The 19267-nt window shown below is 50.8% G+C and overlaps 1 long non-coding RNA gene across 4 annotated transcripts in view; it reads left to right on the forward strand.

Moving 5' to 3' along the window:
- LOC123811924 overlaps nt 1-14056 on the forward strand; it is a 56554-nt gene extending 42498 nt beyond the window's left edge. For 3 of the 4 annotated variants that reach the window (XR_006784454.1, XR_006784456.1, XR_006784455.1), the window contains exons 3-4: nt 12000-12500; nt 13921-14056. This is a non-coding gene — a long non-coding RNA (uncharacterized LOC123811924). Of the gene's footprint in view, nt 1-10775; nt 10882-11999; nt 12501-13920 lie in introns of those variants that run through there. The other variant, XR_006784457.1, reaches the window with a different exon arrangement.
- The last annotated feature ends 5211 nt before the right edge of the window (nt 14057-19267 follow it).

Consider the following 19267-nt stretch of genomic DNA (forward strand, 5'->3'; position numbering starts at 1 on the left):
AGGAATGAGGAGGACTCAATGAGGAGGAGATGGTGGAAGGCATCATGGCTGGGGGGGGGTGCATCCCTTTCTAGGATGTGAAAGAGGATTTTCCATGAATTTGAGAAGAGAACCACAGCCATTGCTCAATTTGAACTTCTCTTTGTGTCCCCCAAGCCCGCCCCGCCCCAGCCAACTACTTTCTGGGCATTTTTGTGATGTTGTGAAACAGCGAAACTTGCAGCGTCTCCTTTCTCTTCCTCTTTGCTCCCCACCCACCTTTTCCTTTTCCTCCTTTACCCTTCTACAGCCACCGCTTCCCTCCATCCCGCTGCCCAGGCACAGGGGCCAGAGCTGCGCTGCCCCACCCTGACTGTTTGCCCACCTCCAGGCAACACGGCGTCTCTCTGGCTTGAGGCCCACAGCTTTGCTGCTGGAGCAGCAAAGGGCGGAGGAGTCCAGACCCCTCAAGGAAGGAGTCACAGTGAAGCAGCGAGCATGAACTGAACACTCTACTGTGTGCAAATGTTTAGGAAACATTCTTATCGTCATTTTATTTATCGTAATGACTCCCATGCCTCGGCAACTCATGGCACTTTTTCGTCATTGTCCTAGCAAGGTCCTTTCATCTACCTGTTTACTCATCTGTCTGGTCCAGGGTTTCTCACACAGCACTATGGGTATTTTGGGCCCAATACTTCTTGGCTGCGGGGGCCTGCCCTATGCATTGTAGGATATTTTGTAGCATTTCTGGCTTCTGCTTATCAAATGCTGTAGTGTCCCGTCCCCGCCCCCCCCCCCCCCCCTCAATCAGAAACACTCCAGAAATTACCAAATGTCCCCTGCTGGCAGTGGTTGGGAGGTTCAATTGCCCCTGGGTGGGAAGCGCCTTCCCTTTGTCCCATTCTTCACTGGTATCTCCCGGGGAGAACCCTCTCTGACACATTAACTGGGCATTGAGTTTGTGTGTGTTCTTGCAGCTCCGTTAATTGCCTGCTCACATCCTTTGTTCAGTTTTCTGTTGGGGTTACCATCTTCTTTTGATTTGCAAAGGGTGGGCCTTGTGTATTCTAGATACCAGCCCCAGGGCGGTTTGGAGACTTGGGTTGTCTTCTCCCTTTCTGTCGTCAGTTAACTCTTACCTTTCAGGTGAGGACACAGAGGCACAGAGCTTACAAAAGCTAGTAGGTGGCAGAGCCAGGACCCAAGCCCAGGTGTCTGTCTCCAGAGCCCAGGCTCTGGACCCTGGACCCATGGGTTACAGTGACATTCTCTCCTTCCACATACCTTCCCAGAAAGGCCGGCAAGTTCAGGCTCTGAGCCCAGAGAGGGGAGGCTGGTGGCTTGCCCAAGTCTCACAGCGTCGCCTGGACCACCTCAATGCCATGCCGAGTGTTCGGGGTGGGAGAGCTGGATTTAGCCTTTCCTTTGGCCTAGGAATGGCCAAGTGATTTTGTTTAAATGTCTGAGAGGAGGCCTGGGCTCTGGCGAGCAGAGGCAGCGGGGGATCTAAGTGTGTGGGGCAGTGCGGGCTCTTTGCTAGCTATGCCTGGGGAAAGGAGGTGCAGGGCTCACAGACTCGGAACTGGCAAACATCTGGACGTGGACATGCTGTCCTGGGCCTCTGTGGGCAGCAACACTCTCTGTGCCTGGGGCCCTGGCGGAAGAGTGCTTCTTACCAGGCCCAGGGGATGATCGATGAACCGGGAGCTGGGGGCACCGTGGAAGGGGCTTTGTTCCCTAAATGCCATTCACATGACTCTCTGCCCTTAAAGTCCTTCCCCTTTCTCTTGCGTTTTTCTCCTTCACTGCATTCCGCCCAGCTTCAGTTTCCCTTCTCTATTTTCTTTTTCTCCACCCACCAAAGCCCCCAGAGGGCTGGAGATGCTCTGCAGCCTCCTGTCTCTTGTGATGTTGGCTTCCAGCTCCTGGACGCAGGTCGCATGTGGGGAGGCTCAGGGCCTGGCAGGGAGCAGGCAGGCTCCTCTGGTTCAGTTAGAGCGTCATCTTTAGTTTCTAAGAGCCTCTCCCACATGGTTCGAAACCTAGACTGCTCAGTCAGAATCACCCGGGTAACTTTCCAAACAGATTGATGACCAGGCCCCCACCTGAGATTCTGATTTTGTTGGTCAGGAGTGCAGCTTGGGATCGGTGTGTTGTAAAATCTCCCCAGGTGCTTCTGCTCAGAAATCAAGAGTGAGAGCCACTGCTGCACCGAGGGCCAAGGGTCACAGGGAGAACATGGGGCGCAGCTCCAGAGACTGGGTTCGAGTCCAGACAACCCTCCACTGGCTGTGAGTCCCTGGGAAAGCCCACTCTCTATCCTGTCGCTGGGCAGAAGCACCCTAAGGAGAAATCATGACTCTGTGGAATTTTAGACTTGGAGCTGGGAAAAGCTACCAATCTATCCCCTAGTTCTATAAATGAGGACTGCGTCCAGAGGAAGTAAGTGAGATTGCCCAGCGCGGTCCAGGGGCGGCAGGACCAGGAACCAGGCCCGTCTTCAGTGTCTCCTCCCACTGACTAGACTCCTGGGCCCTTTCGAGATTAGACGGTTGGGGAGATTGTGTCGCTGGGGGGTCTCCTGTTGTTTACTGGAGAAGACTGGCCTTATGAAGCCTGGGATGGGGAAGCCATGACTAGAGCCAGAGGGTGTTGCTCTCAGCCAGGCTCTGCAAGAGGACCTCTGCAGAGCTGCTGACTTTTTGCAGCTGTTTCACGGGGCCTGTGGACTGAAAGGGGAAGTTTGGCTGCATTTAGAAAGTTGTCCACACAGAGAAATGGTGGGGGTGGGGGTGGGGGAGGGTGGTCTGGTTGTGGAGCCGGAGGAGGGAGGTGGACGGTCTGGGAGAGGTGCCAGCGGGAGGCTGAGGACAAGGGCTTGATTTGGGCCCACATGTTGTCACTTTGGAAGCGCTTGGGGTTGGCTGGTGGGGCTGGGGGAAAGGGAAGGGGAGGCGAAAAGCCAAGAAAGGGAGAAGCAGGAGGAAGAATGAGCCCCCAGTCAGGGAGCCTGGCTTTTCCTGGATTGGAAGCACCCACAGAGTACGCTAGGAGCGTGGCCAGTCCTGCCCAAAGGCTCGGGGTGAGGGGTTCTCTACTGGGGCACAGGGAGATGGTGAGAGGCGTTGAGAGAGGAGAAGCTTCGTCAAGACAGCTCAGCCCCATGGTGGGGGATGTTAAAGGAGAAGCTTCTCCCTCCCGAGAGGTGTGCAGAGATTTCCCTGGGCAGCCTGAAATGTTCCTTTGCTAAAGCCATGAAGGCATCCAACCTCTCCCTGGACTGGTCTGGGGCTCAGGCCTACGGTAGCAACAGAAAAAAGACAGCACGCGGCTCCTAGGCCTGGGGGTTGGCGTCCTGGAAGGGTACCAAGGGCCTCATTGAAGATCTCCATGCCTCAGTTTCCCATTTCTGCTAGTAAGTGGGGGGAGCAGTCTCATTGCCCTGTAATGAGTGTCCCAGACCCAGGCACAGGGGAGGGAAACGGAGCTCCTGATGGCCATTCTGGTCACCCTCTCCCTTGTCTCTGGCATCTGTAGGATGCTACACTCTGTGGGCCCCAGCACTGGGCCTTGTCCTTATCAGTGTATATGACGATGGAGGGAGGGGGTGGGGGATCCAGAGCTCTCTTACAGAAGGTCCTGCCCCCACCAGAAATGTGCTGAGCTTCTTGTCACATGAGAAGAGAACTCAGAGGCTGCCTTTCTCAGGGACGTGGTGGAACTGGCAGTCAGAGGGACCCGCTCTGAGCATGGGCAGAGAGGGGAGGCCTGCACTGGTTTTGTCTCCGAGGCTGAGTATCTGAGGCCTCAAAGAGTCTGCTCAGTGTGTCCTGGCAAAGAAGGCAAGCCGACTCAAGTCACCGCAGGATTCCCACTATTCCATTACTCAGTGAGTCTCTCCTGAGCACCAGATGTGTGCCAACCACTGTGCTCAGGGCTGGAGAGGTAGAAGAGAGCGAAACAGACACAGTCCCTGGCGGACCCACCTGACAGCTCATCGTGGGTCTGGGTCTCTATTAACCCCATAAGGATGGCCATGGGGGAGAGTGGGAGAAGGCCAGGTCCCTAATTCTGTGGTCTCTTTGGAGAGACGAGATTTGCATACACAGAACACTCAGAGAACCAGCCAATGATTGAATAAATAGATTCCATAATCTGGTAACCACATGTTGAAGTGAATGTGGTCGGGTTCAAGCTGTGTATGTCTGTCATTGCTCTGGGTGGACCCCACTGGGTTGCCCCACGGGGGCTGAGTTGCTGTACAAGCTTGGTGGAGAATGGAGGGATCTGATTAATGGAGGGGCCTGACTACTGACCTTGAAAATAATGATCCGTTCTGACACGAGTGTATTGGACCGGAAAACCTATATAGACTCTATCGTCTTTCTTGGTTCTTTCTTCCCACTGGCAAATCCCCTTCTTTTCCTCCTTCCATCTCACTCACAGCAGGAAAGCTTCCATGGCGAAGAATTGGATGCTGGGTTTGGTTGAATGCCTGCTGTTTACAAAGCACCGCAGGAGCTGCGATAAGATGATAGAGACAAACAACACAGGCCTTGCCCTCGAGGACCTGCAGGACGACTTGGGTTCAGGAAGTGCTGTAACGGAAGACAGTGGCAGCTGCTGCGAGTGTGCGTGTGTGAAGGTGGTGACAACCAGGGAGTGAGCCCCATTCCTGGGTGGAGGACTTGGAATATCACTGCTCTGTTGTGTGTGTGTTACCTACTGTAAAAAAAAAGAAACCCAAAACTTATACTTCAAAAAAATTATAAAAGTATTACAAGTATTGATGATTTCTGTAAGGCCTTTTCTAAGATTCACCAATAATTTACCTTTTATGGGATCATTTGAGAACAAGTTAGAGACAGTTTGCTTCTTTACCCCTAAATGCCTCGGTGTCTATTTCAAGGACATTGTTCTGCATAGTCTGGTTTCCTCATAGCTGAGCCTTCTTCCTCTCGTTTCTAGAGGGTGTAGTATCACTCACATTTATTTAATGGGAGACAGCGGGCTTGTTTTTCTGCTCGATACCATGCTGGCAGCCTGGCTGTTGGGGGCTGTTTAAGTCACAGGGTCACCCTGGGAAACCGCTGGCTTCGGTGGCTATCCCTGAGTCGGCTTGCTACTGGAAAGCTGATCTGCCCCCTTAAGAGGCCCGGCCAGGCCTTGGCTGAACTCTCTGCTCCCTTTGCCTTCACTTTGTTCTTGAGTTTTCTGCACACTCTCCCACCCACAGATATGAATGTCGCATGACGCCGGCTTTCCAGTGTTCGGCATGGCCTGATGGAAGCAGTGAGCTTGGCGGGGCACCCTCTCTGGGTCTTGGAGGCCGGCCTGGGCTTCTCTGAAAATACAGGAGGCTTTCTTCCCCTGACTTGCAGAGGAGCGAGGCTCCACAGCCCTGCCTGGCTCTGGGGCCTGTCGTCCTGCTCGGGACTGGCAGTCAGGCTGAGGGAACATTTTCCAGAGTATATAGCTGAGGGACAGAATGTCTCCGAGAGATGGGCTGGGATGGGCGGGGTTTTGGAAAGGCCCCTGCTTGTTCTGGGAGGTGTTCAGGACGCTGAGGTTTTGGAAATCCATGGTGGCTGTTCACCACTGCTCCCAGCTCTGGGAGGAAGAATGAACGGGTGCCTGTTTCCTTGGGTTCAGTGGCAAAGGTGAAGCCCTGTACTGCCGACCTGGGACCAAGCCCTCTGCTGGGCCCTGGGAGGACACTGGAGTTGAAAGGAACAAAGCTGAGAGGACTGGACCCTGGAGTCATGAGATGCTGTTCACATTCAATGAGCCTTTGGCTGGAGCTCTACTGGCACCGGCCCAGACACAAACCAGTGTGATGGCTGGGCCTGCACTCCAGGCTGTCTCTGATGGGGCCAGCAGGAGAAACCCCAGTGAACCCACAAGACAGAACATGCTGGAGGCATTTAACTAGGCAGATCCGTCTCCTGCAAGGAGAGGCCCCGGAGGGAAGAGCTCAGAGCGAGCCTGAACAGTCAAGAAATGTCTTGGGGAAAGGGTGCAGCCTCCCTTTCCAGCAGCCCATTCCTTCTTCTGGTCTGCTCTGGCACAACAGCCGGCTCAGCCAATCCGTTTACCTCCTCGGGCCTGTTTCCTCCTCTGCGAACTGGGAAGCGGAGCACCTGAGCCACCTCCCTCCCTCGGTGGTGCTGAGAGGTAGCCCACCATGGGTGGGCTTCACAGGTGCTTGGAGGGCCCACGAAACACAGACGCCCTGGGCTAGCCCAGATTCGGGGAGCCTGTGTAGGTATTATTACGAACAAGTTTCCCAGGTGGTCCTTGGAACAGAAGCCAGGTAGCGACGGGGTCTTCCCACTCCCGGCCCCTGACTTCACTACAGGCTCCGCGCACCCAGATTCAGGCCCTTATTCCTTGAAGCAATTTTCCCGGTGCCCGGGAGGGCCTGGTACAGGTGGGGGCACCCTGCCCCCCACCCCCCGCCATTCATCGGCGCCTCCCACCCGGGAGCAGTGCCACGGTCGGGCGGCCTGAATACACTCCGTTCTCCCTCCCTAAGAAGCAGTCTCAATGCCCCCCATTACCATTTCCATGGCGCTCTTCTCCAGGGCCCCATGGAAATCACGAGGCTTTCTGAGGAGTCGGGCAGCCTTCAGAAAAGACCCCGGGCCCCCTGCCCACCCCGGGCTCCGGGCCGCTCTAATCCCGCCCGCTCGCGGCGCAGAGACAGAGCTCCCTCTCTCCCGGGCGGCCGCGGGCCGCTCCTTCTCCCACAGAGCCGGCGTTTCTCTGCGGCCCAGCTGGCTGCAGTTTTCGGGAATAACAATGTCCCCGGGGGGAGGAGCCGCGCCGTGAATGGGCGCCTTTGTCCCGGGCCCTGTGAAGCCCGATTAATTATGCGCTTCAGAGCGCGGGGAGCGAAGGCCCGGCCCGGGAGCCCGGGAGCCCGGCCGCCGGCTCCGCGCCGCCGCACAAAGGGCCGCGAATTAGAAAACCGCCAATTACCCCGCATTTTGTATTGGCCCTTGTCTCGTGACACTGTGGATGGCCCCTCCTTCGGCGACCGCCAAAAGGGTTTTCAAGCTCTTTCTTGGTTACCAAGGGCGACTGGGCAGAGGGCTGGGGCTTGGGGAGAGCGGAGGCGGCCAGTGCCTGGTGGGGAGGGCGGGTTGTGTGGTGGGGACGTGGGGGGAGAGCAGTGTGTGGGTATTGCCCCCAGGCGCGTGGGGCTCAAATCTAATGCGCTCCTCCTCGAAGCTGGAGTCTGCTCCGAATGCGGATTCCCGGGCCCTGCTCCAGAGGACTCCCTGACTCAGTAGGTCTGAGTACCCAGGGAACTGCCTTTTAACAGGCAGTCCACATAATTTTGTAATACTTTTTAAAGTAAAACAGCGAAATGCACAGATCTTCAGTGTATAGGTCTATGCATTTGACAAATGGATACATTTGTGTTACCGACATTCCATCAGATACAGCACGATTCTATCACTCCAGAAAGTTCTGTGTGTCCCCCTCCCTACCCCACCCAAAGCCCCTCCAGGGCAACCACTGTTCTGACTTCCATCATCATCTATTTTTAAGTGTCACTGTAAGTTTTTTTACTTCATGATGAATGGAGTTATATACAGTATACATTCTTTTGTGTCTGAAGTCTCTCATTCAGCATAATGTTTGAGATCCACCCATGTGTGAGAATCAGTAGTTTGTTTCTTTTTATTTTTTAGAAGACTTTATTTATTTATTTTTTAGATAGGGGGATGGGAGGGAGAAGGAGAGGGGGGAAACATTAAAGTGTGGTTTCCTCTTGCGCGTCCCCCTACTGGGGACCTGGCCCACAACCCAGGCATGCAGCCCAGGCGTGTGCCCTGACCAAGAATCAAGTTGGCAACATTTTGGTTTGCAAGCTGGTGCTCAATCCACTGAGCCATACCAGCCAGGACTGGGCAGAGGGCTGGGGCTTATCTGTTAAATAGTTTAAATAGTTTATCTGTTTGCCTATTGATGGACACTTGGGTTATTTCCAATTTTTGGCTGTTACAAATAGAGCTGCTATAATTATTTTGTATAAGTCTTTTTATGAGCATATGTTTTTATGTCTTTGGGGTAAATATCTAGGAGTGGAATTGCTGGGTCATAGAGAAATTGCTTAGCTTCAGTGGATACTGCCAAAGTGTTTTCTGAAGTAGGTATTCAATTTTGCATCTCCACCAGCAAAGTATGAGAGTTCCAGTTGCTCTGCATCCTTGTCAGCACTTGGTATTGTCAATCTTTATTTTAGCCATTCTAAGGGGTATGAGGTAGTAGCTAACTGTAGTTTTCAGGCCAAGTGACTTTAACTGAAGAGCTCCAATGACTATACTTGCAGAGAACTCCTGTCTAGTGTAATTCTTGTGTTTGTGTGCAAGCTCCAGCAGAGCAAATGTCCTCCCTGAGGATCACAGCTGGTTGGGCAGAGCCAGGATGAGAACACAAGACACCTGACTACCAAACCAGTGCTCTCTCCTTGATGTGATGCTGCCCCTTTATCCTACACAGTGTGGGCCTCTGAGTGTGTGTGTGTGTGTGTGTGTAAAGTGTGGTTTTGCCTTGCCCAAGACCATTCAGAATGAACTTGGAAAGGCACTTCTGAGGAGTCCCTGCTTGCCACCCAAGCAGCAGCATTTGTGTCTCTCTAGTGTTGAGAGATCGGGCTTGGCCAGTTAGTGTGGATACGTGTGCACGCCGGGACAAGGGAAAGGGGCTGGTGGCTGGCCACCTTCGACTCTTACTCGGGATTACAGACCAACCCTGAAAGTCCCTTTGCTTTAGCCATTCATAGAGGACCTTAGGTATTTTCTGATCAAGCACAGAGTGGGTACTGGGTGCCGAAGGCGGGGGTGGGCAGGAGTCCTGGGGCTTCTAAAGTCCTCCTTTGCCTATAAGCATTCTTTTAAGTGTGGTTTTTAAAACCTTCCAGAACCTGGCCTGACCTATCCTTGTAGCCTTGTATCTCGCTGCCTTCGTCTTTCATATCCTCCCTGTCTATCCATTATTGTCCCTCCACTCTGTCAATAAATACTGTGAGGATTGTACTTTCCAAAGATGACCATATCAAAATGCATACCCCATCACACAGGCTCTTCCTGCAGCATGACCGGCAGGCCTCCCATTGAGTCATGAGATCTACGTTCCCTCTCACTGAATCTGGGCAGGGGCTTGTGACTGCTCTGCCTGCAGAGTGTGGCACAAATGGTGACTTTGAATGCTAAGTCATGCAAAGGGTATAACTCCCACCTGGCTCTCCCCTTTTTGGGGGTCCTCATCCAACTGCCATTTACTGACTAGGCCCAAACTAGCCTCTGTGGAGAGACCAGTGGAAAGACCCATGTGGAGAGGAGCTGAGGCCTCCAGCCTCCAGCCAGCGCCAACCACCAGATTTGCGAGTGAATGAGCCTTCAGGGGATCCCAGAGCTGAGGCCCCAGACAACACAGAGCAGACAGAAGCCCTGCTGGCTGTACCCTCTCCAGATTCCTGACCCAAGGAATCTGCAAACATAAATGGTTATTGGATGCCAGTATTACAGTAATTTCTTACACAGCCATAGTACCTGAAATGCATACAATACTAAAACTTCTTGCATCCTCTCAATCTTAATTCACAATCTTGTCATGTACTCCTAATTATAAACTTAGCTTTTGTCCTGTCCAAGCACCTGTTCTGACTGGGTTCCCAGGTTCAGCTTGGAAGTCACCTCCTCTAGGAGCCGCCCCCCCCCCCGCCCCCAGCCTCGCTTTGTCCTGAGCCGGGGTTTCCTCCTCTGTGCCCCAGGTATGTGCCCAAGTCTTTGCATTCTCCACCTTGTCCTACAACTTCATGTTTGGATGTTTTCGTTCCTCACGAAAGGGCTCCCTGAGAACTGGAGCAGTGTGTCTTCTCTGGGTTTCTAAGAACCTTCTTTACATGTGTTTGTTGAAAGATGGCCTGTCCCTAAAACAGAGGGAGCAAGGCTGACTTAAGTAAAATCATGATTCAACTCCTCACTCCCTTCCTTCCTGTCCTCTGGGCCAGGCCTTGAGCAAGAGAGACAAACAAGACAAGAGATGTTCCTTTCCTTCAGTAGGACATCAGTCTGAATGGGGAGGTAGGAACAGAAAGACTAGGACAGATTAGTCTACGGTTAAATGAGAATCACAGTCATCAGAAGCGGGAGAGACCTGCATGAAGTACGGTGGACAGGGCAGGCTCCTCGGAGGAGGAAAGGACGTGGGTCTGGAAGTCCCGGAGCTCCAGGGCAGGGCTTCCCTTGATAGAACCCCCAGCTTGCTTTCCCCACCCACTCCACTTGCCCGTTGAAGAGGTGTGCGTGCGCGTATGCACACATGCATGGTCGAGGCAGGGGCTTTGGCACACCTCTTTCCTGGGATAGAGTCTAAAGGAGAAGCCTACTTCTAACCGTCGCCTCAGTTTATTTCTCTCTCCCCCACCTCACTAGGGGAATGGAATAAGAATGCATTGAGTCCACCGCAGGTGCTATACAAGCAACTAGATGTACACTCACCAATGTGTGTGGACCTTAAAAGCAGTGCTGACTGAAAAGGGCAAGCAGCACTAAAATCTACAGTACAGTATCGTTTACGTAAACGAGAAGCACATATGTACACGGAAGGGTGATGTATGTTTATAGGGACACATACAAAGACATGATGTCAACCATTAACGTGGTTACCTTTCTTTAGGGTGGGGGAGCAGGGACTGGGGCAGTGAACCCTTAAGGATAAGAGGAACAGAGAAATAAACCAAGACAGGGCCCTTGTGCGGAACGAACAGTGATGAGAGTGTGCCACTGGGTATGTTGCATTCAGTCCTGCACCTGAGGTCCGAACACAGAGGAGAGTCAAAACGCAAATTGCTCTTGGAAATGATATACTACCAACTGCAGGCCGGTACTCATACCTATGTGGGCGGGAGGGAGGAGGGATGTGGGGCAGGGACTTAGCTGTAGCTGCAATGTTTTATGTGTTTTAAGAAGATTAAGAAATCTGAAGCAAAATGGCAAATTGTTAACATCTGTTGCATCCGGGGAATGGCTGCCTTTGTGGGTTTCTGTGGGATTATTTTTAAATGTATTATAATTTTAAAAATATTTTAAAAGATTGCCAAGCAAGACACAGGAAAATAATTTTGTGACTTTTGCCAGAATTCATTTCTGATGGTAATTTGGCCTCTAAATAGCTCTACAGAGCTGCAGGTCTGCTCCAGGCTGTCAGAGACACACGAAGAACTGACTTACTGTTGGTGGTAAGAGAACTGGTAAATAAGGCCTTTGGTGAGTGAAAAACATCACTGCCTGCAGCACATACAGTGAAACCAAATGGATACACAGCTGCAGGAGTCTTTTCTTCTGACTGCATGGACCAGATAGCCTTTCAGGACTTTGTGGGAAGGTCATCAATTGTATTGGCCTTCCTGGGGATGACAAATCCTCCGTAATTATATGGAACTTCTATAGGCAACTCTTGGAGGGCTGCAAAGCTCACCATGAGGGCCTAGATTCTGCAAACCCCGGGATACTCATGGTGAGGGGCTCAGCAGCTGAATCTGTGGAATACGTTCTATACTAAATGACTCTTGTTTCTCCCTCCCTCCAGCCACAGCTGATGAGCATGGAGGGAATAGCTGAACCAAGCCAGATCAGTCAGATTCCTTCTCTCAAGACCCTGGAATTTTGAACTGCAAGGCAGAGACAGAGAGCTGAAGGAGTGGGGCGGCTTTAACGGGGGAGGTCTCAGGGGAGGTTGACTCTGGGGGCTTGGGTCCTTGGAGCTGCCCTGGCTCTGGTCTTTCCTGAGGCCCAGTTGTTCAATTCGTTCTTAAAATTTAGCAAATTTATTATCATTATTTGCCAAGGTTGATTTCAGTCACTTGTCCTGTAGACTAAGTAAATATATTCTATTCTACCTTCCAGCCTTCCCCTAGTGCTGCTGCTAGCCCATGTGGTATTGAGCTAGAAAAAGACACCCTTCTGGGCAGACAAGTTAGGAAAATCTGTTCTCTCTTCCAGGCGGACACAGCCCCTCACCAGGATGAAAGGTGTGGCCAGTGGAACGTGGGGCTTGTTTTCAGGCCCCACTCCACGCACCTCCTTGGCCAGCCCCCTCAGGCAGTACACAGGTTGCTAACCATTCACTGTGGCCCTGCCTGCCCACCGTTTGTCTCCTGGCTGATTTGTCCTCGGCGTCAGAGTGTCACTCAGAGTGTGAAGCATTGTTCCAGACAAGGTTTCCTGGAAATGGTCGTCTACACTGCAAGCCCTACCTAGGGCTTCAGTGCTCGTGGCAAAGATGTAATAATGTTTAATCTCATGTGTCCAAGTCCGCTGAAAGTCAAGCCTTAAAGGAAATTTAAGAAAACTTCATGGGCTGCTCAAGTCGACAGAAGCCTCATCTTTTCCTGATGAATAATTCAAGCTTTGGAGGAGGCTTTCCACCAAACAGTCTGGCAGGTATTCCCGAAATGTCGAGGACACTCCTCCTTCTCCCACGGGAGCACACCTGGTGAGAAGGTGAGAAATTGCACGGGGGCCAGTCTCAGGTTGTGGTGGGAGTGACGTGGGAACCACAGCGTAGGCACTGGTGGCCACAGGGAAGGAAACGGTCACAGGGAGGAGAGAATGCCTTGAGAGAAGGCTGCACCAGCTCGGATTCATTACATCATTTTACATTCAGGCCGTCCCCTGCAGCCAATGTGAAGTCCCACTACCTTTCTGAGAGACAGCTGAGAATAGAAAAGCAAGTCAGGAGCTTTCCCATGACAGAGAACCCACCCACTTCTGCATCGTTCACTATCTACCTCCGTGTCTACAGATACAGGAGGAAGTGTAGACTCACAGTTAAGGATGTGAGTCTGGAATCAGAGTGTCTGTGTTCAAACCTCAGCTCTGTCACTTTCCACCTATGTGGTCTTGGACGTATTACTTAACCTCTTGTAATGGTTTTAAAACATGTCCACAATCTGTAACTCTCCTCTCATTAAGAGTGTCCCTGCCCCTTGAACTTGGGTGGGGATTTGAGAGTGCCTAGACACATACAATGCAGAAGTAACACTGTACAGTTTCCAAGGCCAGGTTAGAAAAGACCATGTAGCTTCTGGTGGCTCCTTTTGAGACACTCATTTTGGCAGCCTTTTGCCACCTTGAAAGAAATTCCACTGCCCTGAGTCTGCCTTGTAGAGAGACCACATTCAAAGACAGAGATGCCCGAGGAGCTCCAGCCAGCCAGCCCCAAGCTGTTTTGAGTCTTCCTAGCCTAGGCCCCAGGCATGAGAATGAAGAAGCATTTGAGCTGACCTTAGCCTCAGCCACCAATTGATAGAAAACTCATGAGAGAGATCCTAAGTGAGAACTGTCTGTCAATTCCCAAATTTGTGAGCAAGATACATGATTGTTACTGTTTTAAGACCTTTGTTTAAGGACGGTTTGTTATAATGCAATGGATCGCTGATATGGATGGACTTTTTGTTACCTTGAAGGGGAGAGCTGCCATAACAAAACCCAAATCTGTGGCTTAGATCTGAGAGTTGGGCAGGGATGGTAAGGGTTTTGATGCTATTGTTAGTGGAAGTCTAACAGCCCTAAAGGAGGCTACTGCTGAGGTCTTCAAGGGAGGTGAGGAAAAAGTTCTTGGAAGCAATAGGAAAGGGGACCCATATCATGTAGTGGAGGAAAATTCAGCAACAGTGTCACTTGAAGTGATGTGGACATATAGAAATATAGAAATATATCAAATGACCTAATGGTTTGGGCAGAGGAGATTTTTAAGCAGAATGTTGGAGGTGCCAAATGGACTATTTTAGCTGCATAGGATAAAGAGAAAAAAAGATGTGTTAAAAGGAAATTTTCAAGCCAAATTTATAGACAATATTAAAAAGCCAGAAATTTGCTGGGCTTCAAAATAAATCTTGTTTCTCATTCTCATCCTCCCCAGATGGCGAAAAAATTCTCAAAGTCTGAAATGAAAGGGCTTCAGGACAAGAATGAAACACAGACGGGACCATAAGAACCTCTGTTAAAACCTCAGAAAGATCTAACACTTCATAAAGTCTTTCAGATAGACAAAGGCCCTCTGAGTACTTCAAGAGCATGCTTCACAGATCCTCTTTATTAAACATAGGGCTTCTAAGAATTTTAAGGGATTTTCCCTCAACAGCTCCACAAACAGCTCAAGATAGAGAATGTCTGACCTTCATGAGATCTGGGGTATAGCTTTTGACTAGCAAAGGGAAGCTCAACAGGACTCACAGGGAACCCATAACATCTTAAATAGAGTTATATTGTCAGAAGCACCACTGGCTCAGACTAAAAGGGACAGAATAGAACAAAGTAAAAATAAATGCCCCGAAGTTTTTTGGATCGTGAGCCCCCAAGAAGCAAGCAGGCTGAGAAAACTACTCAGTTGCAGACATCTGTCATTTTTTATAGTAAAGGATGGGTGATTCAGAAGTGGAACCAAGAGCCCAGAGGACAGAGTCAAGAGCCATTGAGAGCATTTCTGGGCAGTAGAAGTGAGCCCTCATTAAGAAACTAGCATTATGAAGAAGAAGAAGAAGTAGAAGGAAGAAGAAGAAGAAGAAGAAGAAGAAGAAGAAGAAGAAGAAGAAGAAGAAGAGGAAGAAGAGGAAGAAGAAGAAGAAACTAGCATTATGAAGAAGAAGAAAGAAGAAGAAGGAGAAGGAGAAGGAGAAGAAGAAGAAGAAGAAGAAGAAGAGGAAGAAGAAGAAGAAACTAGCATTATGTACTTGTCTGGATTTCAAAATTGCTATGGACCAGTGACTGCTGTGTGCCTTCCTCTCTCCCACCCTTGAATGGGAGTGTTCATAGTACTTATCCTATGCCTGCCCCATCATTGTGCGTGGGGTGTGCCTGGAGCAGATAACTTTTCTCTTTCATTCACAAGTCTTTAGATAAAGAGAAATAGTACTCAAGGAGTTGACTGAGGAATTGCTTCTGAGGGATTTTCTTCATCCCTGGATGGTTTAGGATATCCAACCTTTTGGCATCTCTGGGCCACACTGAAAGAAGAAAAGTTGTCTTGGGCCACACATTAAATACATTGCAACACATAATCACAAAACAAATATCATAATGTTTTAAGTAAATTTATGATTTTATATTGGGTCGCATGCATAGCTATCCTGGGCCACAGGTTGGACATCCCTGGTTTAAATGATGGGGTCCAGGACCTCTGGCTTAAACCTGATGCCATAATAGGTGAGACTTTTGGGGATCATGGGAAGGGAGGGAGTGTATTTTGCATGTGGGAGGAACGTAAATAATTTATATCCAGCCGATAGACTGTGCTGGTTTTAAACATGGTTCATATTTATTGACACATTTTCTATCAAGAAATGGAATTGATGACCCCTCCCATGTACATGGGTAAGCCTTTGTAGCTGCTGGTGTGAGGCTAAACTATGATAAAGCTCAGGGCCTTCCACCTTTGCACTTTTGGAAGCCCTGAACTGTCATATCACAAGTCTGAAAACCCTGCTGGAGAAATCCACGTGGAAAGGAGACCCGGAAAGGTCACATGGGAAGGAGATACTATAAGAGTATGCAGAGAGAGAGGGAATCCAGCAATCTTAGAGGCCCAGCTGAGCTCAGCCTTCTGGGTTCTTGCCCAGGCACCAGACATGAGAATCTGCCATCTTGACTCTGCCAGCTCAGTCAAGCTTCCAGATAACTGCTGTTCCACCTGTCATTTGACTGTAGCAGCATAAGAGACCCTGGTGAGATCAGTAGAACTGTGCAGTCAACTTATAAAATCATAAGAGATGCTAAGTGTTTATTGTTCATTTTAAGCCACTACACTTTCGAGTGGCTTGTTACATAGCTGTAGATAACCCAAAACTAAATGCCTAGACAGTGCCTGGCATATAGTAGGTGCTCAATAAATATTGGCCGACTAAATGAATGAACTTCTTCACTTGTTTCCTCCCCAAACTTTTACTGGGCCTGGTGCTCTGAGATGCCCTCCTCTCCCAATGCTTACCCCTCTGCTTCTGCCTTACCTACATCCCCATGGACGGGGGGCACTGAGTAAAACAGGGCTCCTGTCAGGCTCGGGTGCACAAATGCCTGAAATGAGTCTCCTTCGTGAGGAAATTCTAGCCTATGGATCTCTGAGGCAGTATTTCCCACTTCCTGGTGTAATGGGAGCAGGTCTTCTTATATCTGTAGAGGAAAGAGAAAAGAGAATTAGCTCTGGACTTGATCTATCCTGGACTTGAATTCCAGCTCCCCATGTCCTGACTATGTGGCTGATTTAACTGACCTCCTTATCTGCAAAGTGGGCTCAAGAACAAGGCTTCAGTGCAAAAAATCAACATGCCATCCTGTGTGCAGCACCCGGAGCACAGTAGGTGCCATGAGGCTGCCAGTGTGTCTGCCACAAGGGTGACTCTCATAGACTTGCTGGGGCCAAATACGCTGGTAGCAAGAGCGCTCACTGTTTGTGATTCCATTTCATTGAAGTCCAAAAATGAAGGGCAAAATTAATAGATGGTGAGAGAAATCTCTTAAGAGTGGTGATCTCTGAAGGGGACAAATATTGACTGAGAAGGGGCTCCCGAGAACCTTCTGGGGGATTTGAAATGTTCTGTATTTTGATTCAAGTGTTATATATGTATTTAAATTCATTGGGCTGTATCGGGAAAATCAGTGAAGTTTGCTGCCTGTGTATTACATCTCCATAAAGAAATTGAAAAAATGTTAACGTGTTCTCCCTTTATGAGGGAGTGATCTTTCAGAGTTCCCTGAATTCTCAGTCTCAGGCCTTTTGCTCCTGATGGGACTGCCTGTCCTTCCCCACATGCCTCAAGTCCACCCTGACGGCAGCCCCAGGTGCGGCTCTCCTAGCGTGCTCTGCGAGAGTTGGCCAGCACTGCCCGAGTTGGCCTGGGGCTGGTTCCAGGGTGGGGCCTACGCTGGAGGCTGTGCTCACCCTCTGCTCCTCAGAGGGCAGAGGGTTTGGGCTGTGGGGTCTTAGATGCCTTCGGGGGCTGGCGAATGGGAAAGGGTCTTACCACTTCCCACAAAGAGCCTGGGACTTTGGGCAGGGGGCCGTGGGGTGTTTGGAATAAGGGAGCCACAGGAGCACATCGCTGGCATGACAGACCTGGTTCCTGGAAGGAGAGCAAGGAGGGGTGGGCATGGAGGGCATCCGGGCTGGGCCCAAATAATGCGCTTGTTCTACTCACAGCCTTGCTACCCGAGGACCGGGAGCCATGATGTCCCTCAGAGTTTCCATTCTCTGTGCTGCAGCTGTTGGTTCTGTTTCATTCAAAACGCTTTGCAGGAAGCAGCAGGCTCCGCATTCCAGGGGTTTTAGTCATCTTTTTCTCTCGGAGCTTTGGAGCTGGGATTAGAACGTTCTTCAAACCACACTGTCCTGGGCTGGACTCCCAAGAGGAAATGGGTGGGTCCCTGGGGATGAGAACACAGGCCTAAATTCAGGGACAAAATGAAAAGAGATTAAGGCCAGCAACAAATAAACTCCTAGAGAGATCACTGAGCCGAGGCCCAGGTCTGGGGAGGGGTGGAAGCCTGGTGGTGGCTCGCCCTCCCCAGCTATCCAGCTATGATCCAGAGGGGACACAGAGTCCCTCTCTCCCTCTCTCTCTCTCTCTCTCTCTCTCTCTCTCTCGTGCGTGTATGTGTGACTGAACAGAGTTACTGGTGGCATTTCATCCTGAGGGTCCCACACACTCAGCCCCTCGCTTGGCTCACTGCCCTCCAGCTGAGGGGTGAGTGTGACGGGGCTTTACTTGCTACAGGGGTGGGAGATGGCATGTGTTAGGGAGAAAAGCACTTTGATGAATGGACCCCACAGATACACGAACCCAGAGGACTGACAACAAGTGTTTGCGGAGTAGCCACTGTGCCCCTGGCCCTGGGCCAGGTGTTGGTCATACAACACACTACAGGACAGAACCCATCGCTGCCCTGGACATAACGCCAGGGAAATAGGGCCTGAAAGGCATCCCCTGGGATAGGGGAAGAGAGCAGAGTCTAGTGGGCGGAGAGAGGGTAGGTGAGTGTAGATGCCCACCACTGATCACGAGGATGGTGCAGTGCTGAGAGAGCGTGCAGAGACGGGTGGAGCCCAGCAGAGACTTGGGTAGGGTGGGTGGCTGAAGCTCTGGAAGGGAGAAGGTGATGGGCACCAGCAAAGTCCCAGAGGTCCTGAAGCAGGACTCCCCGCTCAGGTCTTGAAGATTCCCAGAAGCTGGGGCAGAGGGAGGAAACCCAGTAGTCAGAGTAGTTCAGCCCTTAGACAAGAATGCCGAAGGCTTTAGCTCCCTGAGCTAGGCAGAATTCTAAATATAGCTCCCAGGTTTTCCCACCCTGATCCCCGAATATGATATCAAGCCCCTGATTCTGTAACATCACAAGGCAGAGGGATTTCAAGCACCTAATTAATATTATGAATCGGTTGACTTTTGAGTTAATCAAAAGGGAGATTATCTGGTAGGCGTGCCTGGTAAGATCACACGAGCCCTCTAAAAGCAGGGTTTTCTCTGGAGGGTGGCTGGAGAGGAAACCATGGATGTGAAGCACCAGAGGGGGGATTCCATGTACTTTTGCTGACTTGAAGATGGAGAGGACCAGAGACAGAACAACTTCTAGGAACTCAGACACCCAGCAAGGAAACAGCACCTCAGTCCTACAACCTCAGGAGCAGAGTTCTGCTGCAACCCAAAAGAACTTGGGAGCAGGCTCTTTCCCAGAGCTTCTAGACAGAGGCCCAGGCAGCTTACCCTTGATTTGGCCTTACAAGACCCTGAGCTGAGAATCCAGCTGAAGCCACCTGGACTTCTCACTACAGAACTGTCCCATGGGCATTGTTTTAAGCTGCTAACTTTGGGGTAATTTGTTACTCAGAAAGAGAATGCATACACTCCCACATCCTCTCCCACTTTCTCATTTCATCTCTCGGGTCTGTGGAGCGGTCTGATGACTCCCGCTTTGCAGATGGGGCAGGCTCAGTGACGTGCTCCATGTACAGCAGTCTGAGTGAGGTTCTGGCCTGGGCCCAGTGTAACAGCTACAAGTAAACTAAGGGCATTTGGCCTTGGACTAGGGTGTCTTGTCTTTGCACTAAGAGGAGAGGGGAGGAAGCTGCATCCTACACTCCCCTTTGCAAGAACTCCAGGCAGCTCCTAGCATGCTGCAGCCTGCAGGCTGGAAAGAAGAGCAGATCTCTGGGTGGAAACAAGAAAAGGGCAGTGACCTCGTCCTCCCCCTTCTCAGATGACAAGTCTGGACTCTGTCAA

The sequence above is a fragment of the Phyllostomus hastatus genome, unplaced genomic scaffold, assembly GCF_019186645.2.
Source record: "Phyllostomus hastatus isolate PE091 unplaced genomic scaffold, TTU_PhHast_1.1 phas_scaffold_78, whole genome shotgun sequence".
NCBI lineage: Eukaryota > Metazoa > Chordata > Mammalia > Chiroptera > Phyllostomidae > Phyllostomus > Phyllostomus hastatus.